The sequence below is a fragment of the Rhinopithecus bieti genome, unplaced genomic scaffold, assembly GCF_001698545.2.
Source record: "Rhinopithecus bieti isolate Rb0 unplaced genomic scaffold, ASM169854v2 scaffold_8350, whole genome shotgun sequence".
Taxonomy (NCBI): domain Eukaryota; kingdom Metazoa; phylum Chordata; class Mammalia; order Primates; family Cercopithecidae; genus Rhinopithecus; species Rhinopithecus bieti.
The window spans coordinates 1,154,113-1,165,624 of record NW_016806031.1 but is presented as its reverse complement, the minus strand read 5'-3'; the positions used below and the strand labels follow the sequence as shown (position 1 = coordinate 1,165,624).

The 11,512-nt window shown below is 44.0% G+C and overlaps 1 long non-coding RNA gene across 1 annotated transcript in view; it reads left to right on the top strand.

Annotated features, from left to right (window-relative positions):
• The first annotated feature begins 11,171 nt into the window (after positions 1-11,171).
• Positions 11,172-11,512, top strand: part of LOC108531176 (uncharacterized) — a 12,547-nt gene continuing 12,206 nt past the window's right edge. Inside the window, exon 1 of the long non-coding RNA XR_001886078.1 lies at positions 11,172-11,373. This is a non-coding gene — a long non-coding RNA (uncharacterized LOC108531176). The remainder of the gene's footprint in view (positions 11,374-11,512) is intronic.

The following is an 11,512-nucleotide window of genomic DNA, read 5'->3' as shown; positions in this document are numbered from 1 at the left end:
TGTGGAAATCTTCATTTATATAAGAAACACTCCTTCTCTGAGATGGTTTCTTCCATTATAGTAACATTCCTGGGCTCTCTCTTCAATTTTTACTCATTTCTTCCCAGGAAAAGTGGATTTCTGTGCCTCACCTGTGAGCTGGAGCCAGAAAGCAGGCCTGCATGTGTGATCCCTCCTCCCTCTTTAGGGACCTGGCTTCATGTCTGCAGAGAGGACAATTTTTGCATGGGTCCTTCATGCTGAGAGTTTAAGATGCAATCTTCCTTTTGGAAACCCATGATTTCCCAGCGCTGCCTGGTGGGTGAGTGGGTAGACCCTTGTCCAGAATGTAACATCAGGAGTCCACCACTGCTGCACATCTAGCATATATTCTCTAACAGCTCCATTTGTCAAACAAAACTGACAGAGCTTCACTGGCCTCATTCTTTCGTCTGTTTTTCAGTTGGTTCAGAAAGCGGGCGGTAAATAGAGATATGATTTTTCTCAATCTTCTCAAACTCAAAAAATATTAACATCAGCATTTAACCACCACATATATTTGTAGAGAATCTACTACAAGTAGGGGCTATTCTGTATCAACATGTGTCCTTCTTTAACCCTTCTCTCCCACTTCCTTCTTTCTTGCAGGACTGGTGTCCCCCTAAGCACTTTCATCCTACTCCTGGCCTTCAGCATAGGCTAATCTGTGACTGTTGCTTGTCTGTAACCTGTTCATCCATGACTTGATATTAAGTTTGAGGGCAGAGACTCAGTCTTGATACCTACATTTCCTTAGTCTCTAGATACTCATTAATTATTTGCTAAATTAATGAATAGGTCAGTAAACCATTAACTTGAAACCATAAACTTTCTGGGCTTAAGTAGCTTTCTTTCCCACTGAGGAGGCAGACAATACTCAATAAGATGGTTAGCATTACAATTTAGACATGAACTAAGGGCTGTGGAAGCAAATAAAGGAAAACTTTAATGTATTTGGAAGAGACCTGTTGATTCTCCAACAGCACAGATCATTATTACTAATTCTTTTAAATTTTCTAATATTTTTATATATTTTAAATAGGCATAATATAGTACTATATGAATATAATTTATAAATGTATAGAAATCAACACATACTGAGATATGTGTCAGTCACTTTCCTAAATGTTATGTTTTTTATTAATTCATAAACAAACTTGGAGATCACCAACCTAAATCTTAAACCAACTTTGTTCTTTGAAAAGGAGAGAGAAAAAGAGAAAAGAGAAAACCACATATTCTTAGAGCTTATTGGACATCTCCCTCAAAGTTTCCCTGGAATACAGACACGAAATCACGCAATATTGCAATTGCAACATTGCAAATGCCTCAGGGAATAAAAGTACGGATAAGGAGAGGTTAATCCGTGAGTAAGAGGTAGTGGAGATGACTTGTGATCAGATACTCAAATCCAAAGGCAATCTTCCCTGTACAGGAAACCTGATTCCTTTCAATTATATGGTATGGGCCTCAACCCTGGCCTCCCTAATTTTGAATCGTATCCTCAGTGTTGATGACTTTGGCCCAGCCTCTTAGATCAGGGGTTCCCAAGCCCAGGCCATGAACCGGTACTGGTCCATGGCCTGTTAGGAACCGGGCTGCACAGCAGGAGATGAGTGGCTGGTGAGTGAACATTAAATGAATGCCGAGCTCTGCTTCCTGTCAGATCAGTGGAGGCACGAGATTCTCACAGGAGTGCGAACCCTGTTGTGAACTACTCATGAGAGGGATCTAGGCGGCATGCATCTTATGCCTGATGATATTCTCTGGAAAAGTTACATCCTGAAACCATCCCCTATGCCCTCCATCTATGGAACAACTGTCTTCCACGAAATCGGTCTCGGGTGCCAGAAAGGTTGGGGACTGCTGCCTTAGATCCCAAAAAGTCAGATGCAGATTCCTTATAGCCTCCTTGGTTTGACAGCTTGGCTGATACCCTGTACTCTGATTCTGATTAACATTACATGGCGTTAGCTTCAAAATCTTCTGTTCTCTATCTTTCCTTAGAGATAACAAAAATCTCAGGCTTTGAAGTCAGTTGAGCTTTAACTTTACTTTCTTCACTTAACAGCAGTATAACGTTAAGTCAGTCAGTTATCTTCTTCAATGGTCAATGTTCTCCTATTAATGTTGGGAATAATACTATCTCCCATTTAAGGTTAACGACTGGTCAACGTTCTCCTATTAATGTTGGGAATAATACTATCTCCCATTTAAGGTTAACGACATAATTAAATGAGATAATGTACAAAAGCTGTTTGACGTATAGTAAAATGCATGTTAAATGGTTAGCTATTATAATTATTTCTTAATGCTGAGAGTGAATTTATCAAAAATAAACAAGATACATGACTTACAGATTATGATACATGTGGCCTTTACAATAAAAGTATCTTGGTTTACCTACTGATATGCCTGACATGCTAAAGACATTTTGACTTAATGTTATATGTTATCATTTATGTGCTCAATTAGTAATTAACTCTCATAGGCAGACCATAGCATAGCACTTTTATACAATCAAGCCAAATTATATTATTTTCTTTATAGTTTAGCTTTCAAATCAACCTCATGGGTCAACAAGTTCCTCTGTTATGATGCATACAGGTCATTAGGCTTGACCACACACAGGCGCACCGTCATAGGCTGAAAGGCAGAGAAGCTGGACACCCATGCAGCTGCACTTGTCTTGCTCCTGAAACTACCTCTCTCAGGTTACTTCTGAGGGTCTCTGAGCTCCTCACCTCTCATCCTCATGCCAGCTACTGAGAAGTCTTTACCATCCTGTTCCCTCAAGAAATCTGTGTCCTCTGAAAATGTGTGCCTGGATACCAGAGGCCCCATGACAACAGACATGCTGTGTCATGAGGTCACAAGGGTGGTGGCAAGACAATTACGCTGTGGCTGGGGGGAAAGACACCAGCAGAAGAAGGCGACAACAGGAAGAGGAGAAGCAGCAATTCAGGTGGCTTTAGCTCCTCGTGTTTGAAGACTCAAAGGCAGGGACATTTCATGGACACAGAGACAAGCTCATGTCTTTATCATCCTTCCTTCTACTGAAACTTTCTTTGCATTGATTCTCTGCCATATGTGCCACTTGGCTCCAGCAGACATCTTACATCATTTAATTCAAATCATTTCAATTAATGTGTGTATACTACCCTCAATAAGTTAATGATCACAAAGTCCATTTGTTTTCACAGGAAAGGAGGATTCCAATTAAAGGAAGAAATAAAGGGTTTGGCCCTAAGTACATTAAATATATCACCCAGCCCAGTTCCTTAACATGAAAGAAAGCAAGCAGTTTGATATCAAGCATTAGATTCTGTGGGATTTCATGTGACTTAGGACAGGACAGGCCAATCAGACATTCTCTTGTTCACAGAGATTATTTTAGAAGGATTCAATCCAAACCAATTAGGCTTAATGAGAGCAAATTCCACTACTTTTATTTCTGCCACCAGAAAGACACACTTTCTTCTCCGCTTGCCCTGAATTGGATAGTGCCTGAAGCCTGGATTTCTCGCAGCCACGTAAGCCAGCCAACGCAGCAGAGAACAGAGATGAGGGACAGAGAAAAACTGATGGCCATGCTTAGGCCATGGATCAAGGCATGCCCAAGCCAGCCCCCATCTTGTGCTTCTCAGTTACGCCAGTCAATAAATTGCCTTTGTTCAAAACCGTATAGTTGATGTTTGATCATTTGCAACATGAAGAATCTAATACAAGTTTGAGGCAAACCAATGCAATAATCTAAAGAAGTTGCTTGTGTGTGTGTGTGTGTGTGTGTGTGTGAGAGAGAGAGAGAGAGAGAGAGAGAAAGAGAGAGAGAGAGCGCGACTGAGTCTCACTCTGTTGCTGGGCTGGAGTGCAGTGGCGAGATCTCGGCTTGCTGCAATCTCCGCCTCCCTGGTTCAAGCGATTCTCCTGCCTCAGCCTCCTGAGTAGCTGGAACTACAGGCATATAACACCATGCCCAGCTAATTTTTGTATTCTCAGTAGAGACAGGGTTTCACCATGTTGGCCAAGACGGTCTCGATCTCTTGACCTCGTGATCCGCCCACCTGAGCCTCCCAAAGTGCTGGGATTGCGGGTGTGAGCCATTGTGCTGACTGCCTTTTTTTCTTTTCCCACAGGGTGATGGTGGTGTTAGCTCCTGACAAATGGAAGAATGAGGGGGGAATGCAACCACAAGTAGAAAGGAGTATTTAAAAATGAGGACAGAAGATGGACACAAATTTGAATGACTCCCTGCCATTAGTCAAGCAAACAGAACTTAGAGGTTGTGGAAATCCACATCATCAGTGTTGGCTCACATGAATGAGGAGGGCTGTTCAGTGTTCTCCTGTGCTCTGGGTGGGAAGGGGGTCAAAGATGAGGGTAGAGAAAGATTACTAGGTTTTGCAAGAGAGAACGAGTGGGAAAATTTAAGATGACAGCTCTAAGTTTTATATGGAACTATTAGAGAATATATGCTAATAGTTTAATCCCACTTACTTGGGAGGCTGAGGCAGCCGAATCGCTTGAACCCGGGAGGTGGAGGTTGCAGTGAACAGACATAGCGCCACTACACTCCAGCCTGGGTGACAGAGTGAGACTCCGTCTCAAAAAAAAAAAAAAGTTTGCCTCCTACTGAAATGAATATATTAGAATGGGGAGTCACTTAATCTTTGCATTAAAAAATTCACTCTTCATCCTCTCCCCATGGTTTTGTTCTTTTTTATTCATCCCAACATCTGTAGTTCAAAACTTAGTCCAGGAAATCCCAGGCATATATTATTTGCTTTATCTCATATATAACATAATTATGGACTTGAGGATAATGCTGCAATATTCATTTTGCTTATGCTCTTTCATTGTTCAAAAATGGCCTGAAAACATTCTTTACCCAAATGTTTTAACATGATGAAATAATTTTATTAGCATTTTCTACAAATATGAAATCAAAATAGGCCCCCAAACAAGATTAAATAGTTCATTGCTGGGCTGATAATAATTTTTCTATTTTGTCTTTAATAAACTAGTCATAAGTGTAGCTGCCATCTCTCTCAGAAAGTCCTTCTTTTACATAACCCTCAAATAAGTTTATAATCTTGAGCTTATGTCAAGGGAAAGTACAGGAGAAGGTGCAGTGGGAGAGGAGAGCCACGGGAGAGGGAGAGGGCTGAGTAGGCGAAGGAGAAAACGGGAAGGGGAAGGGTGCAGAGCAGGCTGCCTTGAAGAGGGAAGGGTACGTGCTGGCCCAGATGGCCCAGATTGCAGAGGGCAGGAGCAAAGCAGCTCCCGCCTGAGTGCCACCAGAGTAGCAGGGAGGTCATCTGCTGTGAGTCGCAGGGAGCAGGGCTGGCAGGGGCCAGAGGAGAGCCGTGGAGTTACGAAAGGGCTTCTAGAGGGAATGGGAGAGGACCATGTCAAGCTTAAGTAATGGGATGGCAGACTGGCACCTCTCCTCTCTCTTGCATCCTTTCTTGCCAAATGATGTCTGCACAGGCCAGTTCCTATTTCCCTTCTGCCATAATGGAAGCTTCCTGAGGCCTCACCAGAAGCAGATGCTGGCGCCATGCTTCCTGTACAGCCTGCAGAACCATGAGCCAAAGGAAACCTCTTTTCTTTATAAATGACCTGGCCTCAGATATTCCTTTATTCCTCTGCCATTTACCTACCTTAGCGAATTACAGCCTCTCTGGGCCCAGTCTCCTTCCATGTTAAATGGGGTCCTAACCACAGAGAGTGTGTGTGAAAGTGACATGAAATGAAACACCTGAAGTGACTCTTAAAGTAGGAGTTCCATCAACACAATAAACAGAGCATCTTTCTTTTCGGAGCAAGTGCTGGAAGACAGAAGTAATGGTACAGTGGTATTACGTGTACCTGTGATAAGTAAATTATCTGGAGAATAATTTATTGAATATTTCTGGCAAGTCATTTTGGATTAAGGGGAGTTATAAACAAACTGAGTCAACAATCTTAAAGAAAAAAGACAGGAAAACAAAAACCTGGCTACCAGTTGAGGCGACTGGTCCGGACAGCAGGGCCTACCAGGAGAGAAGAGAAAGAGAATGCAACCAGTCCTTGGTATATGGGGGGCATTTGCCACTGCAGTGTCTGTACGTCACCATGCCTTTAAAATGCAAGGCAACCCCAAGTGTAACACAATCCACGGTATTTCATGCAAATAATTCAGTGATTTTCAAAAACATTCTTTATAAAAGTATAACTTTATTATTTAGCTTTAGCCTTTTTGTATCTGGTTGCTAGTTAGGCCTTTGTCTTCAATTCAATACGATTTTAGTTAAATTTTCATATTTAAAATGTTCCCTTTTCTTATTCAGGTAACTTACTATATCTTAGTTTTGAAAAGAGTTTAGCAACAAATATTGAATAAAGCCTACTAGACAAAATAGTGTATTTTTACACATTAGTATCTGGTTCATGTTACTTTTCCAGTTCAGCTTTCATTATTTAATTACTAACGTAGCTATACTTTGATATAATGGAATGACTCAGGGTTTTGTACCTAAAGCAACCAAGCCCACATCCATGCCGGGATTTAATTTAGGTGATCTCACTCAGGGGTCCAGAACTGCGTTCCCTCTTCAAACCAAGTCTGAATGAGGCATTAACCTAATTGAAATTGAGTCTGAATTAGGTATTAGGTCCAGACATTTTTCTAGACAGCAGATCTGTAACTACTACCAGATTAAATTACCTTGGAAAGCATCATTTTACCCTCTTCTGACTTTTCCTGCTGTTTCCTATTCCAGCACAAATATTTCCCTCATATGTAACAAAATGAAATGTGAAAATGCATGTTGCTAAGGTAGTTATTTTATTTCCTAATTTTGAAGATGTCATGTTCAGAAATGTATATGCTAATTTACTTTAACTGGGGATTCCTGCATAGAAAACATTGTATTGTTACCACTGTCAGCACACAACTCATTTTTTTACTTCACATGTTTAACTACAGAAAACCTAACAAAATTGGCATTCAAAAACTACAAGGCACCATCACTTAAGTATGAATTATTGTACCACTATTATGTCCATATAAATCATTTTCTTATAATTTTAGAATAAGAAATAAAATTTTATTTATCTTTTTTAGTTAACTATAACCATGTCCCTAGATACTTATGTATTTTACCCACAGTACAATAAGGTGTCCTGTAGGACACAGTCTTATTTTCTAAATTATTTATTTATTTATTTNTTGGCATTCAAAAACTACAAGGCACCATCACTTAAGTATGAATTATTGTACCACTATTATGTCCATATAAATCATTTTCTTATAATTTTAGAATAAGAAATAAAATTTTATTTATCTTTTTTAGTTAACTATAACCATGTCCCTAGATACTTATGTATTTTACCCACAGTACAATAAGGTGTCCTGTAGGACACAGTCTTATTTTTCTAAATTATTTATTTATTTATTTATTTATTTATTTATTTATTTATATTTGAGACTGAGTCTTGCTCTATCGTCCAGGCTGGAGTGCACTGGTGCAACCTCGGCTCACTGCAACCTCCGCCACCCAGGTTCAAGTGATTCTCCTGCCTCAGCCTCCTGAGAAGCTGGGACTACTGGCGTGTGCCACAGCACCCACATAATTTTTGCATTTTTAGTAGAGATCGGGTTTCACCATGTTGCCCAGGCTGGTTTTGAACTCCTGACCTCAGGTGATCTGCCAGCCTCGGCCTCCCAAAGTGCTGGGATTACAAGAGGACACAGCCCTCTTTTTTTTTTTTTTTTTTGTAACAGAGTCAAGCTCTGTTGCCCAGGCTGGAGTGCAGTGGCCTGATCTCGGCTCACTGCAAGCTCTGCCTCCTGGATTCACGCCATTCTCCTGCCTCAACCTCTGGAGTAGCTGGGACTACAGGCGTCCGCCACCATGTCCAGCTAATTTTTTAAAAATATTTTTAGTAGAGATGGGGTTTCACCGTGTTAGTCAGGAGCCAGGATGGTCTCGATCTCCTGACCTCGTGATAGGCCCGCCTCAGCCTCCCAAAGTGCTGGGATTACAGGCATGAGCCACCGCGCTCGCCCAGGACACAGTCTTAAGTAGTAGACATCAAGTGAGAGTCTGACAAATAAGAAAAAAATCATTCCTAAGATAACAAAATGATGCTGATTAAAATGTAATAGTGTGTGTATATATATTTATATAAAAATGATTTTAAATATTACCAACCCACAATTTATAAAATGCTACTTTTAAAATGGGGTTATTATTACCCTGGTTATCTCTGAAAGGTGTTTTAGTAGTTTTAAAATGTAAATAAATTATTTGTACAATGTGAAAGTTTGCTTATTGATTTTATAGTCTGTTATGTAGACTAGCTAGGCTATGTAGTTCTGATCATTTGAATTTATTAAATGAGCTATTTATCACTACCTTTTTTCCGAGATTTAAGAAAGGCTGTCTGACAGATTATAGTCATGACGCAGGACACCTTCTCTGCACATGTGAGGCCACGGTGTAAGTGTACCATACATGTTAATTATTTACATGTAACATACACTAAGTATTGTGTCTGTCATATTTAGCAAAACGCATTAAAGGTGAAAAGAATAGAGGACTTAAGTACAATATTTGAAAATATAACTGTCATATAACTTTAAAAGTTTGCTGTAAGATATTTAAACACATGTGGATGGATGCCTGTTTGCTAATCAATTTGGAAGCATACTGTCATGAAGAGAAATTTTAATACCAGAGACACTGAACCGGTTAGCGAAAGAATCCATCAACAAAAACGAAGGTTTCAGCTTATGTGTAATTTTGGAATAGAATTGTGTAATCTTTTCTTTATAGTTTCTTTATAGCCTGTCCATGTCAAAGGAAGAAAAGCATAGGAAGACACGTATTCAAAAGATTTGCATTGAAAAATGTAAATACTATTCCATTGCTTTACTAGCACCAATTTACCTGGGTTAAGGAACAGCCAGGAGTATTAGTACATGAATACTATGGATACACATGGAGTGCCAGCATTATAAAATCCGCCTGTACAATGTCATCACTGGATGAGTGGATGTTTCACAGATCAACTGTCTGGCACTGTGCTAACATTCAGAAACATCAGAATACTCAGTAATGATGTAAGAACAAGCAGCTTGCTGACTTTGATGTAACCAAGTGACAGCATGCATATACGTAAATACTAATTAGTGGTACTTAATGTAGGTAATGAGTATAAGGGTGATGAGGATCATCAAGAAATTATGTAATCCCACTGAAGATGACAGAGCCCCGCTGTGCTTCAGTTCCCCTCTAAAACCCCCAAGCAAACCCTATGCAACTTTGCACTTGGTGCAGACACTCGGCTTACTGTGTTCCAGACTCCCCAGCAAGCAACCCAGGGCAATGTTTTTGGCAAAATCATTTGCAGAAAACCAATTCACTCTCATTCTCTCACACCAGACACAAGCACGCAACAAGTTATTAAGCCTCATTGCAGAATGAGGATCAGTTAGTGAAGTCTTTGGGCAAAGAAAGCCAACTGTCTAAATTAAATTTTACTCTTGTCTCTGAGCCCCCACAACAGGGCAGGGGAAGGATACTGCTGTCTAGGGCAGAGAAGGGGAGAAGAAAGAGAGCACGGGTGGTTATGGAGTCCTGGGGGAAGGCTGGAACTGGCATAGCGACGTCTAACAGAGGGGTTAGCTTAGGAGGTTGGAGGAGAAGGAAGGGACTCAGCAATCTGGGGAACTGAAGGCGAAGTGGCGGGCAGTGGCTATTCTCTTTACCTGCTGTACTTCTTGGAGTCCCGGAACGCAAACAGCCGCTGCATTTCCCTTCATTCCAGACGGGATGACACCACAGTCTTCTCCCCGGACAGCGCGGGCCTCCGCTGCGTCCTTCCTCAGCGACCGCAGCGACGACTCTGCTCCAGGGCGGGGGAGCAGCTTCCCGAGCCGCGGGCGCCCACTTCCCCCCCGGACTCCGGGCAATACCGGCCAGGGCGCGCGGGGAGGTGGGGGCCAGCCAGGGATCCCCCAGGAACTAGCCTGGGCTGCTGCACCGCTGCCAGGGCCGTCCTGCGCCTAGCCCAGCCCTGGGCGCCGCCGGCTGGACGCCAGTCACCTCCCACTGCGCCCCAGACGCCGCCAAGTCCCAGTACCGTGCGCCCCTCCGGATGTCCGAAAGCGCCTCTCCAGGGCAGCTGATGCCCCTCTGTGTCCTTCCCGCGACGGGCCGGGCCCGCCGCTCCACACCTCCCGTGTCCCTCCACGTCCATCACCGCGTGCCTCTCCAGCATCCCCCTCCCCTCCAAGATCCAACACAGCACCCCTTCAGCTGTTTCCCGCGTCCCACCAGAAGTTCCTCCAGCGACTGCCCCGCCCCTCCACTCCACACCCCTCGTGTCCCTCCATATCGGTCACCGTGTGCCTCTCCAGCATCCCCTCCCCTTCAGTTCCAACACGGCACCCTTTCAGATGTTCCCCGCGCCGCTCCAGCGACTGCTCCGCCCCTCCACTTTTCCTGTCTCTCCAATTCTATCCAGGCGCGCCCCTCCAGCACGCCCCCACCGCTCCACTCCTCTCCCCCGTCCCTCCACTCCGTCCCGCACGCCGGCACTCTCACTCCGAGCCCCCCTGTGTCAAAACGCCGCGCCCTTCCCAGCGCTCCTCCTTGGCGCCACCGCAAGATTCCCCTCCCTCCATATCCTGCACTCCTCCCGCACCCGCCCACGCACCCCTGCGCGCCTCCTCGTTGCACCTCCACCCCGCGGCCTCTCCACCCTCAGGCTCGCCCCGGCGATCCAGCGCGCGGGGCGCTGGGCAGGGACATTTTTCGCTTCCCCCCGACTCCGCTGCAGACGCTGGGCGCCTTCATCTTTCTAACCCAACTGCTCCTGCTGAATGGATCTTGCTTGGGCTTGGAGCACCTGGCCACAATCTTTACACTTCTGGTCCTGCTCCTTTACTGTCAGAAAGAGTCGGCACCTGTGGCGACTTAGGGAGTCCCTCTAGGGGAAATGGTTCCATCTGGAGGCTTTAAAAGTCTTGCCACCCAGCCTGTCCCTCGCAAACCCTTTGGGTTTAGCAGTTTACTCCTAGAAGCTCGCCCAGGACTACTTCTCGCTCCGCCGCTAGGAGGCACTCCCGAGGGTTTGCAGACACTCGGCTGTGGTGGAAACAACGCCGCACGCAGTTTAGGCTGCACTTCCGTTAGCTCTCGGAGGCGAGCTGGGAAATAGTGACTGCTGACCCATGACAAAGAAACCTCTTTACTATGTTCTGTTTCCAAGGCCTGAGGAAGTTCTCTGGAACACATACCGTGTCCTGAGTTGGCTCCGGCCGGTGGGTTCGTGGTCTCAGGAATGGAGCCCCGGACCTGTGCAGTGAGTGTTACAGCTCTTTTAGATGGTACAGACCGAAAAGTTGGTGGTAGCAAGGTTTACTGTGAAGAACTAAAGAACAAACCTTTCATGCCATGAAAGGGGACTCCAGCGGGATCTCTGCTGGTGGGGGGGTGGGGTT